The sequence below is a fragment of the Syngnathus scovelli genome, unplaced genomic scaffold (assembly GCF_024217435.2).
Source record: "Syngnathus scovelli strain Florida unplaced genomic scaffold, RoL_Ssco_1.2 HiC_scaffold_30, whole genome shotgun sequence".
NCBI classification, from domain to species: Eukaryota; Metazoa; Chordata; class Actinopteri; order Syngnathiformes; family Syngnathidae; genus Syngnathus; species Syngnathus scovelli.
In genome coordinates, this window is record NW_026061392.1 from 1,181,940 (window position 1) to 1,194,807 (window position 12,868).

At 45.0% G+C, this 12,868-nt stretch overlaps 1 pseudogene; it reads right to left on the reverse strand.

Annotated features, from left to right (window-relative positions):
- Window positions 1-12,489: 12,489 nt before the first annotated feature.
- LOC125966041 (U5 spliceosomal RNA) lies at window positions 12,490-12,574 on the reverse strand (annotated as a pseudogene).
- Window positions 12,575-12,868: the final 294 nt, after the last annotated feature.

Below are 12,868 nucleotides of genomic sequence, written 5' to 3' on the forward strand. Positions count from 1 at the left end.
AGCCAACACGCACAACCCCCCCCCCCCCACACACACACACACAAACAAAGCGGGAAAAAACGAAGACGTGCGTGTTAGGGTTTTCCAGGTTATCTTTATCGTAGGATTATGTTGGAATGTAGACTGTAATGATTAAATCAATCTTGTCTTGCCCTCACAATGTAATGATTAAATCAATCACGTCTTGCCCTCACAATGCAGAGTAAGATGAAGTGGTTGCTTCCTCTGCTTGATTGACCAGCTGCAGGGGAAGCAATCAAAGTTGTTCTGTTTCCCACAACAGTGTAAAACACCCCCTGCTCTGATCTTATCAGAGCCCGGGGGTTCACCAAACCTGTCCACTCACCCCCACTCTGTTCCTCCTAATAAATATGCCCTTGCAGGGAGGAGATTTTTAGACTTCATTCGATAATCGCTGTTCAGACAGCGACGAATGGACTCTCCACCTGCAGGTGTCTAAAAGAACTTGCTTGTCTTCTGTTTGGTTCTTGCAAAATAAGTTGGAGTGAGCAAATCTCTAACATTTTGGTGCCGTGACCCGGGATCCTCATACCCACCATCTGACCGGCGAAGGAGGACGTGCTGCATTGTCGACAAGCCAGCGTCCATTAGGAGGACCTGGAAAAGAAAGTCCTGGGAAGAGAATTCTTCGCTGGGCCAGCATCTTAGGTCTGCCTTCGTCTGACAGAGGTGGATTGACGGGATCCGGCGGTGCAATGAACCAGGGGACAAGTAAGTTAAAGCGCTAAAGATACGGCTTTGGTTTGTCCGAGCTATGAGATTCGGCTTTGGTTTGTCCGAGCTATGAGATTCGGCTTTGGTTTGTCCGAGCTATGAGATTCGGCTTTGGTTTGTCCGAGCTATGAGATTCGGCTTTGGTTTATCCGAGCTATGAGATACGGCTTTGGTTTGTCCGAGCCATGAGGCCTAAAAAAGCGCTGGAGTTAGTGTGATTGAGTGTGTGACTGGTAGGATAAATTGACTAAGAAGCAGTTCTAGCGTTGATCCATGGCAAAAAAACAGGCTAGTAATTTGTTGAAAGGTCAATTTAAACCTGCATTGAGGATCCTCAAAGCAATAGTTAAAGAAATAAATAAGTAATAATAGTAATAATAATAATAATAATATTTTTGAGACAAGGAGATTGTATCTAAAACTACTAGAATTAATATGGGAAATAAAAACGGTAAATCTCTTGCTCTGCTCTTCTTTAAAACGAGAAGTTCATGGCAAGTAGATTTCTTAATTGTATGCAATATATGCCGAAGTGGAAGAGAAAGTATGGAGTAGAAAGGAAGTTGAGAGTTCAAGTGGTAAAGAAATGCAACTTGCTTCTAGAAGATAAATAAATAAAATTAGAATGTGCTGTCCTCGTGTGCATGGGAGGGACCAGCTCATGATCGACCACAGGAAATGGCCAGCCTGTGACGAATCATTGGTGCTGGGAACTACCTTTTGCGTGCGAGAGCTGTGCATGTGTGTGCGTATGTTAAAATGATGAACATTGGCTAAAGTTTTAGTATAAAAAAAAAAAAAAAAAAAAAAATTTTGCTAGACTGTGGTCTATCCAATTTGCACCGCAGAACAGAAATGATTTTGAAAGATAAAAATGAGAGGAAAAAGAGAGAAATCTGTTTGCAAGCAGAAACTAATCCACATTAGTGCATGTTAAGTGTCGAGCCCACATGAGAAATTCGAAGAAAAAAAAAAAAAAAAAAAAAAAAATGACAGAACATGCTTTCAGGAATTGGAAGAAGCTAAATTGTGAATTTAAGATTTTGCAACGCTACATTTAATAGGAATAATTGATTGGTTGTGTTATAAGATTATGCAAAATTCTAATTGCAAGCTAAATCTGAGAGATTGAGTTCTTCAAATTTAAAAACAAAGAAAAAATTCAGATTAATTTGCCAATTGTTTGTTTTAGTTAAGTTTTTTTGAATTGGTGGATTGTTCTACCAGGAAACCTGAGTTGAAAATGATATATGAATGTTGTGTGGTGAGCTTGGATGAATTGGGACCAATGTGATAGGAAGACTCCTTTTTGGAGACTGTGTGAGATACATATGATGAGCATTGATGAATGATTGCCTGAATGAAAGGTTGAATGGTTGAAGTCGTTGGCGACTACTATGGAAAATTAGTAGAGCGACTTTGATGAAAGAATGATTTTGAGCAGGTTGAATGTTAGAAAGAAACACGTAACTTTTGGATTGATAATTAACTAGAAAAAAAATGGAGAACCAGTAACACATGTAGAAGATGTGTGAACTGAGAAATTAAGAAGCGTTTTGGAAAGAAAGTCAAACTAAATGATGATGAAATCATATGTAGTACTACAAAACTTTACTACATATGGATTCTCTAAATCATACAATTGAGTAAAATAAAACATACGTTTTGATTTGTATTCAAATTTCTAAGATTCTTGTGATAAACAATGAGAAAACGATTGAAAAGTAACTAAAGAAACTACAACAAAGTGAAAATGTGTAATCATTTGCTAGCTGAGTCGCTCCCCATTCGGGGAGGCCATCCATTTACTTGCTAAGCTAGTTGTCAAAACAGGGGCAAGATTAGAGAAGGGCATCTATAAATGACCTACCCTACCAAAGAACCTATGCAAATGGGCTGCAATATTGAGCCATGGTGCGCGTCACATGGCTCAAGAGGAGGGATAGTGGGGCAGGTCAGTCAGCTTTATACAACATATGGATTTGATTCATATTCAAAATATTTTCAAAACAAAACAAACATTTTTTTTTTGTAGAGCTTGTTTCAAAAAAAAAAACAAAACAAAACAAAAAACAAACAAACAAAAAAAAAAAAAAAAAAAAAAAAACTCCTGTTTGCCAGTTAAATGGGCACTACAATTGACTACGAGAGTTGCAAGCAACAGATGAAGAGCAGTCCTGGGCAGATTATCTAATCAGGACGCTCAAACTGAAAGATGTGTCCAATGCAAATTTACTGCCGCCTGATCTCTCCCCCTCACAGGTGGACAACCCTCAGGTTCACTGTGAGAGCTCACACACAGGAGGCGTGCTATGCGTGTTCGAAACTCCCCCCTTCCTCCACGCAAGTTCGCTTGGAGGCCAGAGCAATGAATGTCACTGAAGCGAAACGTATGGCATCCATGGGAGGAGTTGGATATCAACGCCGAGCAGTCACAATCAGTGATGCCGACCCATCCCACTCTGGACTTGCAGACGGTGCCTATGATGAACACTTCTGGGCAAATCTCAATGTGACTGTTAAAGGACGAACAATACCACAAGTGGCCTACACAGAGAGACCAGCTGGAGTGAATTACACATGTTACATCCAAGGTAACAAGACCCACGTCTGCATTAACGACGACTGCTCTCCAGGAGGAAACTGGATGGGAGCTCTGGACATCACCGATGAGTGTCAAGATAAGAGAGCCATTTCAGGTGGTCAGGGCTCTCCAACCAACATGGCTACACCATCAAACGGAACATACTTCATACAGAATGGCTGGTGGCTTTGTGGTCACAAGGTTTATCCGATGCTGCCCGCCAACTGGACAGGAGTGTGTGCACCAGTGTGGGTGACAGACCACACCTACAGGATATGGCATCATCAGCTGACAGGAGCACACAACTCTTCTGGACTCGACGCAGAGCAGTTGCAACCTTTGACCCTCATGACCCTGTCTGGGGTGCGAACGTTCCAGATGACCATAAAGTATGGTCCGTCGGAGACAAAGTTGTCCTTGCGCTCTTCCCTCAGATGTACTGTTTCTGTGTTTTTCTTTTTCTTTTTTATTGATAGCATTCTGGTCGCCTGTGGCAACGGGGCCGTGTAAGAATTTTCCTGCTAATGACATCTGGCCAGCAGGTTTTTCGCTTACACAATAAGTTTGATCTGGGGTATTGAGGTAATGCCTCATCTTCACTGGAAAGTGTTGCTATCATTGTTTGTTGTTTTTATTTTTACCATTCTACTTTCTTCATTATACGTATATATATATATATATATATATATATATATATATATATATATATATATATATATATATATATATATATATATATATATATATGTGTTTTTTTTTTTTTCTTCTTGCTTATCGTTGTTGTTTGGGGTGGCATAATCATATGATAAAACAGGAGGGAGATGTTAGGGTTTTCCAGGTTATCTTTATCGTAGGATTATGTTGGAATGTAGACTGTAATGATTAAATCAATCTTGTCTTGCCCTCACAATGTAATGATTAAATCAATCACGTCTTGCCCTCACAATGCAGAGTAAGATGAAGTGGTTGCTTCCTCTGCTTGATTGACCAGCTGCAGGGGAAGCAATCAAAGTTGTTCTGTTTCCCACAACAGTGTAAAACACCCCCTGCTCTGATCTTATCAGAGCCCGGGGGTTCACCAAACCTGTCCACTCACCCCCACTCTGTTCCTCCTAATAAATATGCCCTTGCAGGGAGGAGATTTTTAGACTTCATTCGATAATCGCTGTTCAGACAGCGACGAATGGACTCTCCACCTGCAGGTGTCTAAAAGAACTTGCTTGTCTTCTGTTTGGTTCTTGCAAAATAAGTTGGAGTGAGCAAATCTCTAACAGTGCGTGTTCCGCCCACGCTGGATTTATTTGCACCTTTGAAAAGACACCGTATTGCCGCAGATGTGGCAAAGAGTACTTTTGGGCATCTGAGACGGAAGGATGTCCAAAGCATCACGTCACCTGCTCTGGTCGGCATGGTGGTGGGACGTTGAGGTCAACCGCTTTGGGGTTGGCTGAATCTTTGGTCGCAGGATGCCACACACTTGAAGACAGAAGCAGAAAAGCAGAGCTAAATGCAAAATGTACTCACCGGTGACTCCAATTTTTTTCCCCCCTGAAGAAATGGATGGACGGGTGGCCCCGGCTGGCCGGTGGGACTCTTGTTATTCTGACCCTTTTTAGTGCGCGTTTGGGGCAACAACCGTTTTTTGTGGCGCTCTCTTCTGGTTCAAGAGTGCCCTGCATGTGAATTTGCCTTTCCTGCCTTCTGATTGGATGAGCGCCGGTGTGACGCGGTGCCTCTGTCACTGTGGCGGGGGGTATACGTCGGCATCGGAGCGTCTGCCAACGTCTGAGACCGGCTGGCGGTGTATCGGAAGTGTCGAGTGCGGTGCCGCTGGAGCTCACTCACCAGCTGGTGTTAGGGCCACAGAATGAAGGCCAAGGAGAAGAATAGAAAGAGAAACAGAAACTTCTCCTCCAATTGTTTGATTTGTCTCTTCTGAGCTTCGATGAATTCTTTCAGCTCTTTGTTCCTCTAGGACGGAGAAATGGAAAGCGGCCTTCAAAAGCCAGTAAGCGTGCAAGTAAGTGCCGGGCTGGCTTTGGGCCCTTACCTGTTGCGCGCTGTGCAGCAGATCCATTCTCTCTTGGAGGATGCAAGCGTCGCGCTCCCTTAACTCGCACATCAGGGCTCGCTTCCATTGGTCCACGGCGCTCCTAAGCTCTTCTCTCTGATCCGGCGTCAGCACGTCATTCACGCCAGCGTGGCTGGCTTTTTCGCCGTCCGTGGCGGGCCAGTCCCGCTGCGGTAGCGCCTCGTACAATATGGCCTCCAGCTCCAGGATCCTCTGGGCCGCAATCCTCGTCCATCAGTGGTCCGGCGGGAGATTTGAGGGCGGCTTACCTTATGAGCCTGGTCCATGGAACGCTTCCTGAAGTCCAACTCTTCATCCAGGTAGCCCTTCTGCTTACAGAACATATCCTAGCACAGCTCAAGGTCAGAATTGTTGGGGCACATTGCCGGAGTTCCCCTTGGCTGATGTCGCGTGTCTGTCTACCTTCTCACTTTCAATGTCCAACATCTACTGTTGAAGTGCTGACTTGGTCACTTTGATGTATTCTAACCACTGAGGAAAGGCTGCTGTCACATAAGCAGAATGCGAGAGCGTGCGTGGACGTGCCCGTTACCTTCTCGGCTAGGGTGAGAAGGGTCCTGGCGTGAATCACGACCACCTGCTCCTCGTTGGTGAGATTCTGCAAGAGCCCAAAGGCACAGCGTCAACAAGCTTCTTTCAGCGCAAAGCCTTCCAAAAGTCACATTTGAGCCGCCGAGTCTCGTGGAGTGCGAACATAAGGAGTTCGACATACACTTACGGCGTTATCGCCCAGGATGTCCAGCTTCTTCATCAGATCACTGATGACGATGTCCGGGGGAAAGGCGCAAGGAGCAATGTAAGGTGTTCTGGGACCTCGGGTTAAGGTTAGGGTTGCGAGGGACGCCTTACGTACGCTCACGCCCTCGGCCTCGCAGTAGATCTGCAAAGGGCTGAGGCTGTCTGGGAAACGGACTTGCAGAAACTTCAAGACGGGGGAGCGCCATTCCCTCTCCTGAAAGGCAGAGGCATGCATCCGTCCGTCCGTCCGTCTGTCACATCTCTGGCCTCAACACGCTTGTGCGAGTCTTCCCACCTCCAGCTCCAGGGTGCGGAACTCAAGCAGTTCGTTTTGGTCTCGGATATCCTGGATGTGCTCTTTCAGACGCGCTTCTTCCGCCTCCATCCGCCTGACCTGAAAAGACAGTCAGACCTCATCTGCGGGGCTTCCCGACGGGTGTGACGCCAAGCGACTCCGCCCAGCGCCTTTCTTTCCGTCACCTTTTCGGCCAACTGCTGATTGCTCTGACGCAGCAGCTGCTTCTCCTCCACCCACTTGACATTCTAGAAGAGACAAACGCGTGGACAGCTTTGGAATGTTGTGTCATTTTCATCCACAAATTCTTTGTTTGACTGGAAAATGACATTTGCTTTTCTCCGCATTTTCCCAGCCACGTTCAGGGAGGGGTTGGTCCAGTAATGCCAGACGAATGAATGACTGAAGAATGTAGCTATTTTGTCTGAGAAAAAGGTGTGCTCATTGATGAGCTTACCTGTCCTTGTTGCTTCAGCGCTGACTCCAGATCTGCTACTCTGCTTTGATAGTGACCCATTTCTACCATCAGCTTTTCTCTGGTCTGAAAGGAGGAGGAGGGAGGCTCCTCCTCCTCCTTTCAGACCAGAGAACACCCGAGGCTGGGTGAGAACGGGGAGGCTGCGACCCGGCCGGGGGTTGCGGGAAGGGGCGCCACCTTGATCTCCTTCTCGGCGTCGTAGTCCCCTCCGCTGGTCTGGGCGAGAAGCGCGTAGGCTCGTTGCAGCGCTTGATATTCTTGCGTCAGCTGGCGGTAGCGAAGCTCCGCCTCCTCATGCACACACCAATGCAACACAGCACTAGTGTTAGGGTTTTCCAGGTTATCTTTATCGTAGGATTATGTTGGAACGCAACAGGTAATAAATACCTTACCTTGTCCTCCTTATCTCAAGGTCGTAAAACATCCCCTGACATGTTTAGACTAGAGGACAAGGGCTTTAGCCAGCCTACCCATACCCCCACTCTGTTTCTCTTAATAAATATCCACGTGCAGGAAGGAGGGCAGATTTCATTCCTGAAGCGAGTGATCTCTCCACCTGCAGGTGTCTAAAAGAACTTGCCTTGTCTCCTGTGTGGTTCTTGCAAAATAAGTTGGAGTGAGCAAATCTCTAACATTTTGGTGCCGAAACCCGGGATCCTCATACCCACCATCTGACCGGCGAAGGAGGACGTGCTGCATTGTCGACAAGCCAGCGTCCATTAGGAGGACCTGGAAGAGAAAGTCCTGGGAAGAGAATTCTTCGCTGGGCCAGCATCTTAGGTCTGCCTTCGTCTGACAGAGGTGGATTGACGGGACCCGGCAGTGCAACGAACCAGGGGACAAGTAAGTTAAAGGCCTGAAGTTGTGTGATTGTGTTGTTGCTTGTGAAACGCGTAAAAAGGAAGAAGTGCACAGGAATAAGTTTTGTGGAAGGAGGGGGTGTTGTAGAGTCCCCCTCTGGATGAGGTGTCTCTTTTGGAGCAGTGGTTCTCAAACTGTTTTAAAATCTCAGTACCTCCGTGAATCATTATTTGACGACCACTGTTCTAGGGAGTACAACCTCGCGTTGGCAGGGCTGGGGACAAGGACTTTTGTCTTTAGTTCCCAGGGAAGGTGGGGGGTGTTGTAGAGTCCCCTCACTGGATGAAGCAGCTCCTTTTTTTTAAAAAAAAGGAGGACTTCGCGTTGGCAGGGCTGGGGACAAGGACTTTTGTCTTTAGTTCCCAGGGAAGGTGGGGGGTGTTGTAGAGTCCCCTCACTGGATGAAGCAGCTCCTTTTTTTTTTAAAAGGAGGACTTCGCGTAGGCAGGGATAACTTGCGTGATTGAGTGTGTGACTGGTAGGATAAATTGACTAAGAAGCAGTTCTAGCGTTGATCCACGGCAATAAAACAGGCTAGTAATCTGTCGAAAGGTCAATTTAAACCTGCATTGAGGATCCTCAAAGAAAAAAAATTGGAAAAAAAATGTAAAACCTTAAACTACTGAAATTAAGATGGGAAAAAAGAACGGTAAATCTCTTGCTCTGCTCTTCTTTAAAACGAGAAGTTCATGGCAAGTAGATTTCTTAATTGTATGGAATACATGCTGAAGTGGTAGAAGTGCTAGAGTGTGGTTGAAATCTTAACAAAGAGATGAGAACGAATTCAAGAGACAAAAGCTAGAAAGATGAAAACTGATGCGGTCACAAGTGTTTGTCAGACCAGGAGACAATAAGGCCCCTGTGAGCAGGTGCAAGGCCGCAGCTCAAGCCGCGGCTCAAGCAAGGGGCAAGAGGAGTTTCCGGTCCTATGCAAATCATGTATCGAAATTTAAAAGATCTGAAACCTCTCCCATATGACAGCAAAACATGTCATTGTCAGGTTATCAAAAATCGTTTTAGATTGTTAGAGCCCCTGTCCACACAAGAAGTATGACAATGCTGTTTGTAGGCCCAATTACAAATGAATAGGGATCAAATTGTGTTACACTGAAGTTAAAATATGCAAATCAAGTGGTAAAGAAATGCAACTTGCTTCTAGAAGATAAATAAATAAAAGTAGAATGTGCTGTCCTCGTGTGCATGGGAGGGACCAGCTCATGATCGACCACAGGAAATGGCCAGCCTGTGACGAATCATTGGTGCTGGGAACTACCTTTTGCATGCGAGAGCTGTGCATGTGTGTGCGTATATGTTAAAATGATGAACATTGGCTAAAGTTTTAGTATAAAAAAATTTGCTAGACTGTGGTCTATTCAATTTACACCGCAGAACAGAAACAATTTTGACAGATAAAAATGAAAGAAAAAGAGAGAAATCTGTTTGCGAACAGAAACTAATCCACACTAGTGCATGTTAGTGTCAAGCCCTCATGAGAAATTCTGAGTTAACAAAACAACAGAACATGCTTTCAGGAATTGGGAGAAGCTAAATTGTGAATTTAAGATTTTGCAATGCTACATTTAATAGGAATAATTGATTGGTTGTGTTATAAGATTATGCAAACTTTTAAATGCAAGCTAAATCTGAGAGATTGAGTTCTTCAAATTTAAAAACAAAGAAAAGAAATTCAGATTAATTTGCCAATTGTTTGTTTTAGTTAAGTTTTTTTGAATTGGTGGATTGTTCTACCAGGAAACCTGAGTTGAAAATGATATATGAATGTTGTGTGGTGAGCTTGGATGAATTGGGACCAATGTGATAGAAAGACTCCTTTTTGGAGACTGCGTGTGAGATGCAAATGAACATTGATGAATGATAGCCTGAATGAAAAGAAATTACAGGTTGAATGGTTGAAGTCGTTGGCGACTACTATAGAAAATTAGTAGAGCGACTTCGATGAAAGAGTGATTTTGAGCAGGTTGAATGTTAGAAAGAAACACATAGCTTTTGGATTGATAATTAACTAGAAGAAAAAAAACTGGAGAACCAGTAACACATGCAGAAGATGTGTGAACTGAGAAATTGAGAAGCGTTTTGGAAAGAAAGTCAACTTAAATGATGATGGAATCGTATGTAGTAAAGAACGCATTCTCCCAAAAAGTTTGTCAAGGTGTGAGGCATGGGCGTTGCCAAGCCTCAAAAAGGGGGGAGTGAGTAGGACAGATAGTGGAAGATAGTAATAATACAACACGTTATGACAATGAATTTTCAAATACATTTGGTGTTATATTGTGGTAATTTTTTTGTTCTGGTGTAGATAGGTTAGCAACACGAGAGATTTAGAGGTTCAAAAGAAAGACAGTTAAAAGAAAACATTTTTGATTTGGACAATTGCAGGCTAACAGGAACATGAGAACGATAAGAACTACGAGGTGGGATCCAATTTCATTGGGGAGATTGAGAATTCACAGCACCATACTCTAAGTCACATTTTTGAGCAAGCATGACAATAACATGTGAGAGGTCAAGACATACAGATCAGGGCTTGATGTGGAAAGCAGACCTCGATGAGTTGATTTTCAATAATGATACTGAAGACAACATACTGTCCGATTAAATTGGAACTATAGATAAAATGTAGCTCAAAAATAGGATGAGTTGCAGGATTTACGATATAAAACCGAGACCGCTGTTATTAGGAGAATTTGAAGTTTGGTAAATAAACGTTACCAGCAAATTGATGGAAGCAGCTACATTTGGAAATAGTCTTACAAGTTTGATGTCCCAGCCTGTCATTCTCAGTGTCAGAGTCCCTGAAACCCAATCCGAGACTTCGCCTGCAGCCGTGAACAACTACAAAATGGTGCCTGGCTCTGAAGCACCTTTGACCTTTGGCGAAGGACAAGAAAAGACTGCTGTTGTGCTTGGAGGAGGACAAGTACACTCCGGAGGACAGACAACATCCTCGGGGACGAGAAAAGACAGTGAAAAGCGGAGGAACTCACAATGATGAAAATTGACTCATTTGAACAATGGACTCATTCAAGAGTGATGGATGGGGTCGCTCTGAAGCAACAACAAAAGAACACCAACTTGAGAGGGTGAAGTGCGGCAAAAAGATATGGACTTGGAGTGTCCGACAACCAAATCGCACTCCTTGCTACGGCGTTCCCAAATTTGGTGAAGCTTGGTTCAAAGTGGAAGGGAGGTTCATTGTGCACTGAGTTTGACAGAACTGAGGAGATTTGATAAATAAATAAATAAAAATTTGAAAAATACGTAGGGCTACAGATTATAATCAGAGATTGAACAGATTTGGATAAAACAAATAGGCTAAAACGGTAGGAAACAAGAGCAAGATCTGATATTTTGGCTCATCAAGCTTAAAACGTAGAGGTCGAGTTATATAAATTCAATGACCCCCGCCTCCCCCGGGACGTGGGAAAAGCTCTGCCGGAGGTGGGAGTTGAAGCTCTTCCTGACAGGAGATTCTGCCAGACGTTCCCAGCAGACCCTCACAGAGTGTTTGGGTCTTCCAGGTCGGACCAGCATCTTCCCCCACCATCGGAGCCAACCCACCAACAGGTGGTGATCAGTTGACAGCTCCGCCCCTCTTTTCTCCCGAGTGTCCAAAACATGCGGCCGCAAATCTGATGACACAACTACAAAGTCCTGGTGCCATTGCCCACGTGAGCATTGAAGTCACCCAGTAGAACGATGGAGTCCCCAGAAGGAGCGCTCTCCAGCACTTCCTCCAGGGACTCCACGAAGGGTGGGCATAGACACAAACAACAGTCAGGACCCGTCCCCCCACCTGAAGGCGGAGGGAAGCTACCCTCTCGTTCACCGGGGTGAACCCCAATGTGCAGACGCCCAGCCGGGGGGGCAATAAGTATACCCACCACATCTGCTCGACACATCTCACCGTGGGCAACTCCAGAGTGGAAGAGAGTCTAGCCCCTCTCGAGAGGGCTTCTACCGGAACCCAAACTGTGCGTGGAGGCTAGTCCGACTATATCTAGTCAGAATTTTTCTGCCTCGCACACCAGCTCGGGCTCCTTTCCAGCCAGAGAGGTGATATTCCATGTCCCAAGAGCTAGCTTCTTCCAGAATACAAGCGGCCGAAATGAGTTTCCTCTGCAGGGTGTCCGGGCTCTCCCTTGAGAAGCTTGGTCATCCGGGAGGGACTCGGAGTAGAGCCGCTGCTCTTCTACGGTGAGAGGAGCCAGATGAGGTGGCTCAGGCATCTCATCAGGATGCCTCCTGGACGCCTCCCTTTGGAAGTGTTCCGGACATGTCCCACCGGTAGGAGACCTCGCGGGCGATCCAGGACGTGCTGGAAAGACTATGTCTCTCGGCTGGCCTGGGAACGCCTTGGGATTCCCCGGGTTGAGTTGGATGAAGTGGCTGGGGAGAGGGAAGCCTGGGAGTCCCTCCTAAAGCGGTCTCCCCCTCGACCCAACCCGGATAAGCGGAATAGGATGGATAAATGGATGGATGATAAACGAGGTTTTAAACGTGATTGTCTGTCTGCACTCGGCATAATTTCTCTGTTTATGTGAACATGTTCACACGTGCCGGTATGAATTATGTGAACGTATGATTGTTGCACGGAGTATGATATAGGCGGCTATCCGTTGCAATATTGATATTCTTTCGCAGAGCATCAACAAATTGAGATATACTCTTATTGTTCCTCTCCACGGAAATGGTATACTCTTTATTGTTCCTCTCCACAGAAATCTTTAGTAAAAGGCGAAAGATTTATTCGATCTGAAGAGAAACGAGTGATCTGAAAATCTGAGTCAAAACGGGCCACCCCACTGCTGGTCTCACTAAATTCACAGGCGGTCTCACACTCAAATTGCAGCAACCATTCCTTCTAATACAAACAATAGAAGTTGATGGATTTACTATACTTACAAGGACTCAAGCAAAATAGAATGTTTAAACGAGTATTTTGTGTTCATAAATGTCTCACTTACTTTAAACATTGTTGGCGCACAGGATTGTAGGTATCTGATCGAACACTGATGGCGCTCGTTCTTTCAATTATATTGGGCGTCTATTTTGATTATTGATGGT